Genomic DNA, 11,776 nt, shown 5'->3' with positions numbered 1-11,776 from the left:
AAAGAGTGTTGGTAATCTTTTCTTACGTAATATGGTTTTTTTATTAATATTATGTGGTGGACATACATACCCGTGAACTCTGGACTTAAGATAGGTTGAATTCAATAAGGGAACATTTTTGTCTTATCAATTCTTTTGTTGTTGTTGAGTGAAACTTTTGAAAATGTGGGGTAACACATAAAGGCACCCTACATTATTGCATAACTGCCCTTACAACTGATTGGCTGACCACATCAGAACACATCATGGAGGATGATTACATCATTATGTAAATGCCAAACCACTGTGAATCATGGCCCAGCAAAGTGGACACACAACCTGAACCATCACAACAAGGTAATAAAAATACCATACCTGGAAACCAATATGAGAATATATAAGTGGAGACATTGCATAATTCCAGCCTCCTGTAAAGCTAACACCCCAAAAGAAAGTGCTGTGGTGGGAACATTACCACAGCCATCAATTGTCTCTTACTACAAAACAAGTACTTACAGCTCAGAAACCCGAAGACAGGTACTTGGTGATTGCACTGCACGAAACCTACATGCAGTACATCAAGGACGCTACAACTTATACCTTCTTTCTCCTAAAAATAATCTTTTCACATGAATATTACCTAACTACCCAATAACACAAAGAAAACTGTAAATATCCTTCCAAGGCTTACGTCGCTGTGCAGAATTCCAAACTACCCCAAAATGTACTTGGTACTTATTTGTTCCTGTGTACATCAAGGATCCGTGTTTACAATGTATTTGGCCTGAAAATAACTTACACATTTGAATATTGCCTAATGTCAAAAACCACACCCTCCCAATAACACAAAGGAAACAGTAAGTTCACTTACAAGCCTTATCTTGCTGAACAGAAGGAAAAAGAGACAAAAGTCATTCGTGGTCACTCCTCCCTGCTGTAGCACCTCCTGCAATAACCTCTCGGCACAACAACATGGCGCCACAAACTCCCTTCCGGGTTACACATTTACAGAAGTCTCTCCCCCACTCCAGCACATATTGATAATGTTACAAAAGTGTACCTGTAAACCTCAGAGGTGGAAAATATGAGGAGCCTCTGGGTGGGTTCAAAACGCCTCTACTTCTGGCCAGTCGTTGATTCTGGTACCCTGTAGCCACCAACTCTTGCTCCCCTTTTGTTTATGCTTTTCTTTTTATGTGGAATATTGTCCCATCCCCACTTTTGCTCCATTTTTCTAGACTCCATCAACTCCCTGCAGCCTTGTCTAAAATGCCCAGAACTAATTCTTCCCCTAGAAGTCCCTGAGTGGTGTAAACCATTAAGCTCGCAACTATTAGCTGAAAAGTTGGCAGTTTGAACCCACCCAGAGCCTCCTCGGAAGACAGGCCTGGCAATTTGCACCTGGAACGTCACAATCTTGAAAGCTCTATGCAGCAGCTCTACTCTGCACATAGAGTTAACTAACACCAACAGCACTGCTTCCCCTATTTATAACACCCCTTTGCTGGCAATGAAGGAGACCAAATCCCATGTCCCATCCACGTCCAAAGTAGAGAGATGATTTGGCAGGGCAGAGCACTAACCAAGACACAGAAAAACGGTGCCGACTACGGATAAGCCACTGAGGTTTGTGTCCCCAGATTGTATATATTCTTTGGTTTATTTCTTTATTGTTTGTCTCCCCTAACAAGCTCCATGAAGTTAGGGACTTTATTTTATTCATTACTATATCCAGACCTTAGAATAGAGTGGGGCAAATAGTAGACTGTTGTTGTTGTTGTTAGGTGCATCTATTCGGTTCCGACTGATAGAGACCCTATGCACAACAGAACGAAACACTGCCCGGTCCTGCGCCATCCTTACATTCGTTGTTATGCTTGAGCTCATTGTTGCAGCCACTGTGTCAATCCACCTCGTTGAGGGTCTTCCTCTTTTCCACTGACCCTGTACTCGGCCAAGCATGATGTCCTTCTCCAGGGACTGATCCCTCCTGACAACATGTCCAAAGTATATAAGACGCAGTCTCGCCGTCCTTGCCTCTAAAGAGCATTCTGGCCGCACTTTGTCCAAGACAGATTTGTTTGTTCTTTGGGCAGTCCAGGGTATATTCAATATTCTTCGCCAACACCACAATTCAAAAGCGTCAACTCTTCTTTGGTCTTCCTTATTCATTGTCCAGCTTTCACATGCATACGATGTGATTGAAAATACCATGGCTTGGGTCAGGCACACCTTAGTCTTCAGGGTGACATCTTTGCTCTTCAACACTTTGAAAAGGTCCTTTGCAGCAGATTTGCCCAATGCAATTCGTCTTTTGATTTCTTGACTGCTGCTTCCATGGCTGTTGATTGTGGATCCAAGTAAAATGAAATCCTTGACAACTTCAATCTTTTCTCTATTTATCATGACATTGCTCATTGGTCCAGCTGTGAGGATTTTTGTTTTCTTTATGTTGAGGTGTAATCTATACTGAAGGCTGTGGTCTTTGATCTTCATTAGTAAGTGCTTCAGGTCCTCTTCACTTTCAGCAAGCAAGGTTGTGTCATCTGCATAACGCAGGTTATTAATGAGTCTTCCTCCAATCCTGATCCCCCGTTCTTCTTCATATAGTCCAGCTTCTCGGATTATTTGCTCAGCATACAGATTAAATAGGTATAGTGAAAGAATACAACCCTGACGCACACCTTTCCTGACTTTAAACCAATCAGTATTCCCTTGTTCTGTCCGAACAACTGCCTCTTGATCTATGTAAAGGTTCCTCGTGAGCACAATTAAGTGTTCTGGAATTCCCATTCTTCGCAGTGTTATCCACAGTGTGTCATGATCCACACAGTCGAATGCCTTTGCATAGTCAATAAAACACAGGTAAACATCCTTCTGGTATTCTCTTTGTTCAGCCAGGATCCATCTGACATCAGCAATGATATCCCTGGTTCCACGTCCTCTTCTGAAACCAGCCTGAATTTCTGGCAGTTCCCTCTCGATATACTGCTGCAGCCACTTTTGAATGATCTTCAGCAAGATTTTGCTTGCGTGTGATATTAATGATATCGTTCTATAATTTCCACATTCGGTTGGATCACCTTTCTTGGGAATAGGCATAAATATGGATCTATTCCAATCAGTTGGCCAGGAAGCTGTCTTCCATATTTCTTGGCATAGACGAGTGAGCACCTCCAGCACTGCATCTGTTTGTTGAAACATCTCAATTGATATTCCATCAATTCCTGGAGCCTTGTTTTTCGCCAATGCCTTCAGTGCAGCTCGGACTTCTTCCTTCAGTATGATCGGTTCCTGATCATATGTTACCTCCTGAAATGGATGATGGTCAACCAATTTTTTGGGGTATAACGGCTCTGTGTGTTCCTTCCATCTTCTTTTGATGCTTCCTGAGTCGTTTAATGTTTTCCCTGTGGAATCCTTCACTATTGCAACTAGAGGGTTGAATTTTTTCTTCAGTTCTTTCAGCTTCAGAAACGCCGAGTGTGTTCTTCCCTTTTGATTTTCCATCTCCAGTTCTTTGCACATGTCATTATCATACTTTGTCTTCTCTATAGGCCCCTTGAAATCTTCTGTTCGGTTCTTTTACTTCATCAATTTTTCCTTTTGCTTTAGCTGCTCGACGCTCAAGAGCAAGTTTCAGAGTCTCCTCTGACATCCATCTTGGTCTTTTCTTTCTTTCCTGTCTTTTCAATGACCTCTTGCTTTCTTCATGGATGATGTCCTCGATGTCATTCCACAGCTTGTCTGGTCTTCAGTCACTAGTGTTCAATGCGTCAAATCTGTTCTTCAGATGGTCTCTAAATTCAGGTGGGATATACTCAAGGTCATATTTTGGCTCTCGCGGACTTGCTCTGATTTTCTTCAGTTTCAGCTTGAACTTGCATATAAGCAATTGATGGTCTGTTCCACAGCTGGCCCCTGGCCTTGTTCTGACTGATGATATTGAGGTTTTCCATCATCTCTTTCCACAGATGTAGTCAATTTCATTTCTGTGTCTTCCATCTGGCAAGGTCCACGTGTATAGTCACCGTTTATATTGGTGAAAGAAGGTATTTGCAATGAAGAAGTCGTTGGTCTTGCAAAATTTTATCATTCGATCTCCAGCATTGTTTCTATCACCAAGGCCATATTTTCCAACTACTGATCCTTCTTCTTTGTTTCCAGCTTTCACATTTCAATCATCAGTAATTATCAATGCATCTTGATTGCATGTTCGATCGATTTCAGACTGCAGCAGCTGATAAAAATCTTCTATTTCATCTTCAGCCCTAGTGGTTGGTGCATAAATTTGAATAATAGTCATATTAACTGGTCCTCCTTGTAGGCATATGAATATTATCCTATCACTGACAGTGTTGTACTTCAGGATAGATCTTGAAACGTTCTTTTTGACGATGAATGCAACACCATTCCTCTTCAGGTTGTCATTCCGAACATAGTAGACTATATATGATTGTCCGATTCAGAATGGCCAATACCAGTCCATTTCAGCTCACTAATGCCTAGGATATCGATGTTAATGTGTTCCATTTCATTGTTGATGATTTCCAATTTTCCTAGATTCATACTTTGTACATTCCAGGTTCTGATTATTAATGGATGTTTGCAGCTGTTTCTTCCCATTTTGAGTCGTGCCGCATCAGCAAATGAAGGTCCCGAGAGCTTTACTTCATCCACATCATTAAGGTCGACTCTACTTTGAGGAGGCAGCTCTTCCCCAGTCATCTTTTGAGTGCCTTCTAACCTGGGGGGCTCACCTTCCAGCACTATATCAGACAGTGTTCCGCTGCCATTCATGAGGTTTTCACTGGCTAATGCTTTTCAGAAGTAGACTGCCGGGTCCTTCTTCCTAGTCTGTCTTAGTCTGGAAGCTCAGCTGAAACCTGTCCTCCATGGGTGACCCTGCTGGTGTCTGAATACTGGTGGCATAGCTTCCAGCATCAAAGCAACACACAAGCCCCCACAGTATGACAAACTGACACGTGGGGGAAATAGTAGGCACTCAATAAATATTTATTGAAGGACATGCCCACTGAGATGGAAAACAACAGGTGTTGATAAAGATGTAGAGAAATAGGAATTCTCACCTATTAGTGGTAGAATTGTAAAATGGTACAACCACTGTGGAAAATGGTCTGGCAGTTCCTCAAAAAGTTAAATGTAGAATTACTATTGTCATTGTCGTTAGGTGCTGTTGAGCCGGTTACAACTTATAGCAACCCTAGGTACCACAGAACAAAACACTCCCCGGTCCTGTGCCATCCTTACAATCGTTGTTATGCTTGAACGCATTGTTGCAGCCACTGTGTCAATCCATCTCATTGAAGGTCTTCCTCTCTTCTGATGACCCTCTACTTTAGCCAGCATGATGTCCTTCTCCAGGGACTGATCCTTCCTGACAACATGTCCAAAGTATGTAAGATGCAGTCTTGCCATTCTTGCTTTTAAGGAGCATTCTGGTTGTACTTCTTTCAAGACAGATTAAGTACATAGAATTACTATATGATCCAGCAATTTCACTTCTAGGTAAATATCCAAAAGAATTGAGTGCAAAAACTCAAACAGGTACACCAATGTTCATTGCAGCATTATTCACAATAACCAAAAGATGGAAAGAACCAGCAGACGAATGGATAAACAAAATGTGAGACATATATACAATGGAATATTACTCAGCCACAAAGATAAATGAAGTCCTGATACGTGGTACAACATGGATGAACCATGAATAAATTAAGCTGAGTGAAATAATTCAGTCACAAAAGAACAATTAGTGTATGATTCCACTTATATGAAATACCTAGAAAAGGCAAGTGTATACAAACCTAAGGTTATTAGTGGTTACTAGGGGCAGGTGGAAAAGAGGGGAGAAGAGAGACTCATTGTTTCAGGGACACCGAGCTTCTGCTAAAGGTGATGAAAAAATTTGGAAAAGGATAACAGTGATGGTTGTACCATATGATGAACATAATTAATGCCACTCAATTGTATGTGTGAAGAATGTTGAAATATATGAATGTCACAAATATACTTATTACAATAAAAAGTATTTATTCAAGGAAAGAGTAAAACATTTACTATTTCCTCTTTTATGCTATTATAAAATATTTTAGAATACATGAATCAAATTCGGCTGCTTGCAGTAATTAATTTGAGACCATTTTTTGGCTCTCTTTTAAAACAAGAATGCATTGTATTGTATGTACTCCTGTTGGTATTCTATCAGTACAGCATAATTTTTTAACTCTGCCGTGAGTCTAATAAATTTGGGAAACACGGGGCAATTACTTGGACACAGAGTTTACATCCCTTCATGATCTGGTCCCTGTGTGGGCTTCCATCCCCAGCTTTAAACATTTCCTTCCCCATCACAATTCATCTCATCTAAGCCTTTCAACATCCTACCCACTGGCTTAACTGCAGCCAGACAAATTCATTATGCTCTCTCTTATCTCCCTCCACTTTGACAGAACCCGACTGTGAATCTGCAGCCCCTGTCCTTCTTCCTCTAGTTTGGTCCTATTTGTCACTCAGATCTCAGCTTAGATAGTTCTTCCCCCAGGAAGTTTTCCCTGACCCCTTACCTTTGGTTGTATGTCCCTTTTATGTGCTGTACTTATCCCCATCATTGTTGTTGCTAGGTGCTGTTGAGTCGGTTCTGACTCATAGCTTCCTATGCACAACAGAACGAAGCACTTCCCAGTCGTGCACGGTCCTCACAATCATTCTTATGCTTGAGCCCATTGTTGCAGCCACTGTGTCACTACATCTCCTTGAGGGTCTTCCTCTTCTTCACTGACCCTCTACTTCACCAAGCATGATGTCCTTTTCCAGGGATTGATCCCTCCTGAAAACATGTCCAAAGTATGTGAGATGTAGTCTCACCACCCTTGCTTCTAAGGAGCATTCTGGTTGTGCTACTTCCAATACAGATTTGTTCCTTCTTTTGGCAGTCCATAGTACAGTCAACATTCTTTGCCAACACCACAATTCAAAGGCCTCAATTCTTCTTCAGTCTTCCTTATTCATTGTCCAGCTTTCACATGCATATGAGGCAATTGAAAATACCATGGCTTGGGTCAGGTGCACGTTAGTCTTCAAGATTATGTCTTTGCTTTTTAACACTTCAAAGAGATCATTTGATTTCTTGACTGCTGATTCCGTGGGTGTTGTTTGTGGCTCCAAGGAAAATGAAAGCCTTGACAACTTCAATCTTCCTGTATCATGACATTGCTTACCGGTCCAATTGTGAGGATTTTTATTTTCTTCATGTTGAGGTGTAATCCATACTGAAGGCTGTAGTCTTTGATCTTCATCAGTAAGTGCTTCAAGTCCTCTTCACTTTCAGCAAGCAAGGTTGTGTCATCTGCATAACATAGGTTGTTAATGAGCCTTCCTCCAATCCTGATGCACCCTTCTTCTTTTTATAGTCCAGCTTCTTGTATTATTTGCTCAGCATACAGATTGAATAAGTATGGCGAAAGGATAAAACCCGATGCACACCTTTCCTGACTTTAAGCCATGCAGTATACCCTTGTTCTGTTCAAATGACTGCCTCTTGGTCTAAGTACAGGTTCCTCATGAGCACAATTAAGTGTTCTGAAATTTCCGTTCTTCGCAATGTTATCCATAATTTGTTATGATTCACACAGTCGAAAGCCTTTGTGTACTCAGTAAAACACAGATAAACATCTTTCTGGTATTCTCTGCTTTCAGCCAGGATCCAGCTGACATCACTTATGTTATCCTTGGTTCCATGTCCTCTTCTGAATCCGGCTTGAATTTCTGGTTCCCTGTCGATGTACTGCTGCAGCAGCTTTTGAATGATCTTCAGCAACATTTCACTTGCCGAAAATTTGTTGCCTCTGTCAGTTTGTCATACCGTGGGGGCTTGAGTATTGCTGTGATGCTGGAAGCTATGTCACTGGTATTCAAATACTAGCAGGGTCACCCGTGGCGGATAGGTTTTAGCTGAGCTTCCAGAGTAAGACCGACTAGGAAGAAGGACCCAGAAGTCTACTTTTGAAAAGAATTAGCCAGTGAAAACCTGATAAATAGCAGCAGAACATTGTCTGTTATAGTGTCAGAAAACGAGCCCCTCTGGTTGGAAGGAACTCAAAAGACAACTGGGGAAGAGACGCCTCCTCAAAGTAGAGTTGCCCTTATGACTTGGGTGGAGTCAAGCTTTCAGGTCCTTCATTTGCTGATGTGAAATGAAAAGAAACAGCTGTAAATATCCATTAATGGAAAGAAACAGCTGTAAATATCCATTAATAATCAGGAAGTGGAATGTATGAAGTATGAACCTAGGAAAGTTGGAAATTGTCAAAAATGAAATGGAACTCACAAACATTGATATCCTAGGCATTAGTGAGCTAAAATGAACTGGTATTGCCATTATGAATTGGACAGTCATATGGTCTACTATGCCAGGAATGACAACTTGAAGAGGAATGGCATTGCATTAATCATCAGAAAGAACATTTCAAGATCTATCCTGAAGTACAAAGCTGTCAGTGATAGGATAATATCCATACGCCTACAAGGAAGACCAGTTAATATGACAATTATTCAAATGTATGTACCAATCACTAAGGTCAAGCATGAAGAAACTGAAGATTTTTACCAACTTCTGCAGTACGAAATTGACTGAACGTGCAGTCGGAATACACTGATAATTACTGGTGATTGGAATGTGAAAATTGGAGACAAAGAAAAAGGATCAGTAGTTGGAAAATATGGCTTTGGTGATGATGGAGATCACATGATAGAATTTTGCAAGACCAATGACTTCTTCATTGCAAATACCTTTTTTCACCAACATAAATGGTGACTATACACATGGACCTTGCCCGATGGAATACACAGGAATCAAATCGATTACATCTGTAGAAAGAGATGATGGAAAAGCTCTATATTATCAGTCAGAACAAGGCCAGGGGCTGACCGTGGTTCTGTTGCTCATATTCAAGTTCAAGTTGAAACTGAAAAAAATTGCAACAAGTCCAGGAGAGCCAAAGTATGACCTTCAGTATATCTCATCTGAATTTAGAGAGCTCCACAAGAATAGATTTGACACTTTGAACACTAATGACTGAAGACCATCATGTTGTGGAATGACATCAAGGACATCATACATGAAGCAAGCAAAAGGTCAGTTAAAGAAATAGGAAAAAAAGAAAAAAACAAAATGGATGTTGAAAGAGACTCTGAAACTTGCCCTTGAGCATGAAGTAGCCAAAGCAAATGGAAGAAATGAAGTAAAAGAGCTGAACAGAAGATTTCAAAGGTTGGCTCGAGAAGACAAAGTAAAGTATTTTAATGACATGTGCAAAGAGCTGGAGATAGAAAACCAAAAGTGGAGAACAAACTTGGCATCTCTCAAGCTAAAAGAACTGAAATTAAAAATTCAAGCCTTGAGTTTCAATTTTGAAGAATCCTACAGGGAAAATATTAAAACACGCAGGAAGCATCAAAAGGAGATGGAAGGAATACACAAAGTCACTATACCACAAAGAACTGATCCACGTTCAACCATTTCAGGAGGTAGCATATGATCAGGAATCGATGGTACTGAAGGAAGAGAGTCAAGCTGTGCTGAAGGTACTGATGAAAAACAAGGCTCCAGGAATAAACAGAATACCAACTGAGATGTATCAGCAAATAGATGCAGCACTGAAGTGCTCACTCATCTGTGCCAAGAAATTTGGAAGACAGCTACCTGGCCAACCGACTGGAAAAGATTCATATTTATGCCTATTCCCAAGAAAGATGATGCAACCAAATGTGGAAATTATCAATATCATTAATATCCCTATCATAGTCCTTCTCTGTTGAAACAATGTATCCACTTGTCCAACTCCTACACTTGATCATAATTTCCTAGGGGGCAGGATCCCTTGCTTTGCTGAACTCTTTATCGCCAGCACAGCACCAGCACATTTTCTAGGATTTTTTTCCATAAAGTACTTTTATCTGTTCCACTAGGAAAAAGTAGCTAATTTTCACAAATTTACTAATTATAGTGAATTTATAGTTTTTTACTATTTTTTTTTTACTAATATATATATATATATTTTACTAATATAAAAAACTGTCCTAATAGACTTTCTTCTGTGTACCTCTCACCTTTTTATCTTTTGGCATATTCAAGAAAAGTTGTTGTTGTGTGCTGTCAAGTCAATTCCTACTCATAGCGACCCTATACGACAGAGTAGAACTGCTTTATAGAGTTTCCGAGGCTGTAATCTTTAAGGAAACAGATTGCCACATCTGTCTGTCATGGAGCAGCAGGTGGGTTCAAACCACCAACCCTTCATAATCAGCTGAGTGTTGCACCACTATGTTATCAGCGTTCCTCATGATAAAATTTAGGGCACGGAGAAGAGTAAGGACAGGGGGATTTCAATAGCATACTTAAGTATAAGCGTTATGGCTTTCACATGCATATGAGGTGATTAAAAATACCATGGTATGAGTCTGATGTACCTGAGTCGTCAAAGTGACATCTTTGCTTTTTAAGATTTTAAAAAGGTCTTTTGCAGCAGATTTTTCTAACGCAATACATCGTTTGATTTTTTTGACTGCTACTTTGATGGGTGTTGATTGTTAATCCAAGTAAGATGAAATCCTTGCAAACTTCAGTATTTTCATGATGTTGCTTATTGGTCCAGTTGTAAGGATTTTTGTTTTCTTTAAGTTGAGGTGTAATCTATACTGGAGGTTGTAGTCTTGGATCTATATCAGTAAGTGCTTTACATCCTCTTCACTTCTGGCAAGCAAGGTTGTGTCATCTGGATATTGCAGGTTGTCAATGAGTCTTCCTCCAATCCTGATGCCATATTCTTCTTCATACAGTCCACCTGCTTGGATTATTTGCTCAGCATGCTGATTGGATAAGTGTAGTGAAAGGATACAACCCTGGGCACACCTTTTCTGATTTTAAACCAGGTAGTATCCCCTTGTTCTTTTCCAATGACTTCCTCTTGGTCTATGTACGGATTCCGCATGAGCATGATTAAGTGTTCCAGAATGCCCATTCTTCACAATATTATCCATAATTTGTTAGGATCCTCACAGTCAAATGCCTTTGCACAGTCCTGTAGTATCTCTAGGTTGGGTGTTACCCAGTGCAATAACTCATAGTGTCACACCCCTACCCATGTGGGTGGGGCCAGCTGGGAATCCACCCCTGGTGGACAGAATGGCCAGGCTGTGCCCCATCCCTGCACAGAGCCCAGCATTGCTCATAGCCCTACCCTTTCTGGCCTGCTGCTCCCAATCCCGCCCCCTGCAGGTCATCCCATCTCCCATAGCCCAAGGCAAAGACCCTTCCTCTGTGCCCAATGGCTGACACTGCAGCCCGGCAGTCCACACCCTGAATGGCAAGTGGGGAGTGGTGGTGACAAGTTACTGCACTAGATGACAGATGACACCAACCCTAGTGACTCCACTGCCTTGGCGGCCCCTCTTCTAGCAACATCAGCTTGCCCGCCACTGCCACAGACCCTGAGGTCCTTTTGGTGTCACACCTCCCCAGTGATGCCACTGGCACAGTCAATAAAACAAAGACAACCATCTTTCTGGTATTCTCTGCTTTTGGTCAAGATCCGTCTGACATCAGCAGTGACATTCCTCATTCTATGTCCTCTTCTGAATTTGGCTTGAATTTCTGACAGTTCTCCTGTACCTATCCCTGGTGGTCTAGTGGCTAGGATTTGGTGCTTTCACCTCCATGGCCTGGGTTCTAGTCCAGTCAGGAAAATTTAGGAAGTTAGTTTTTTAGTAGTTAATT

The sequence above is a fragment of the Elephas maximus genome, chromosome 3, assembly GCF_024166365.1.
Source record: "Elephas maximus indicus isolate mEleMax1 chromosome 3, mEleMax1 primary haplotype, whole genome shotgun sequence".
In the NCBI taxonomy this organism is placed as follows: Eukaryota; Metazoa; Chordata; class Mammalia; order Proboscidea; family Elephantidae; genus Elephas; species Elephas maximus.
This window is presented reverse-complemented; position numbering follows the sequence as displayed.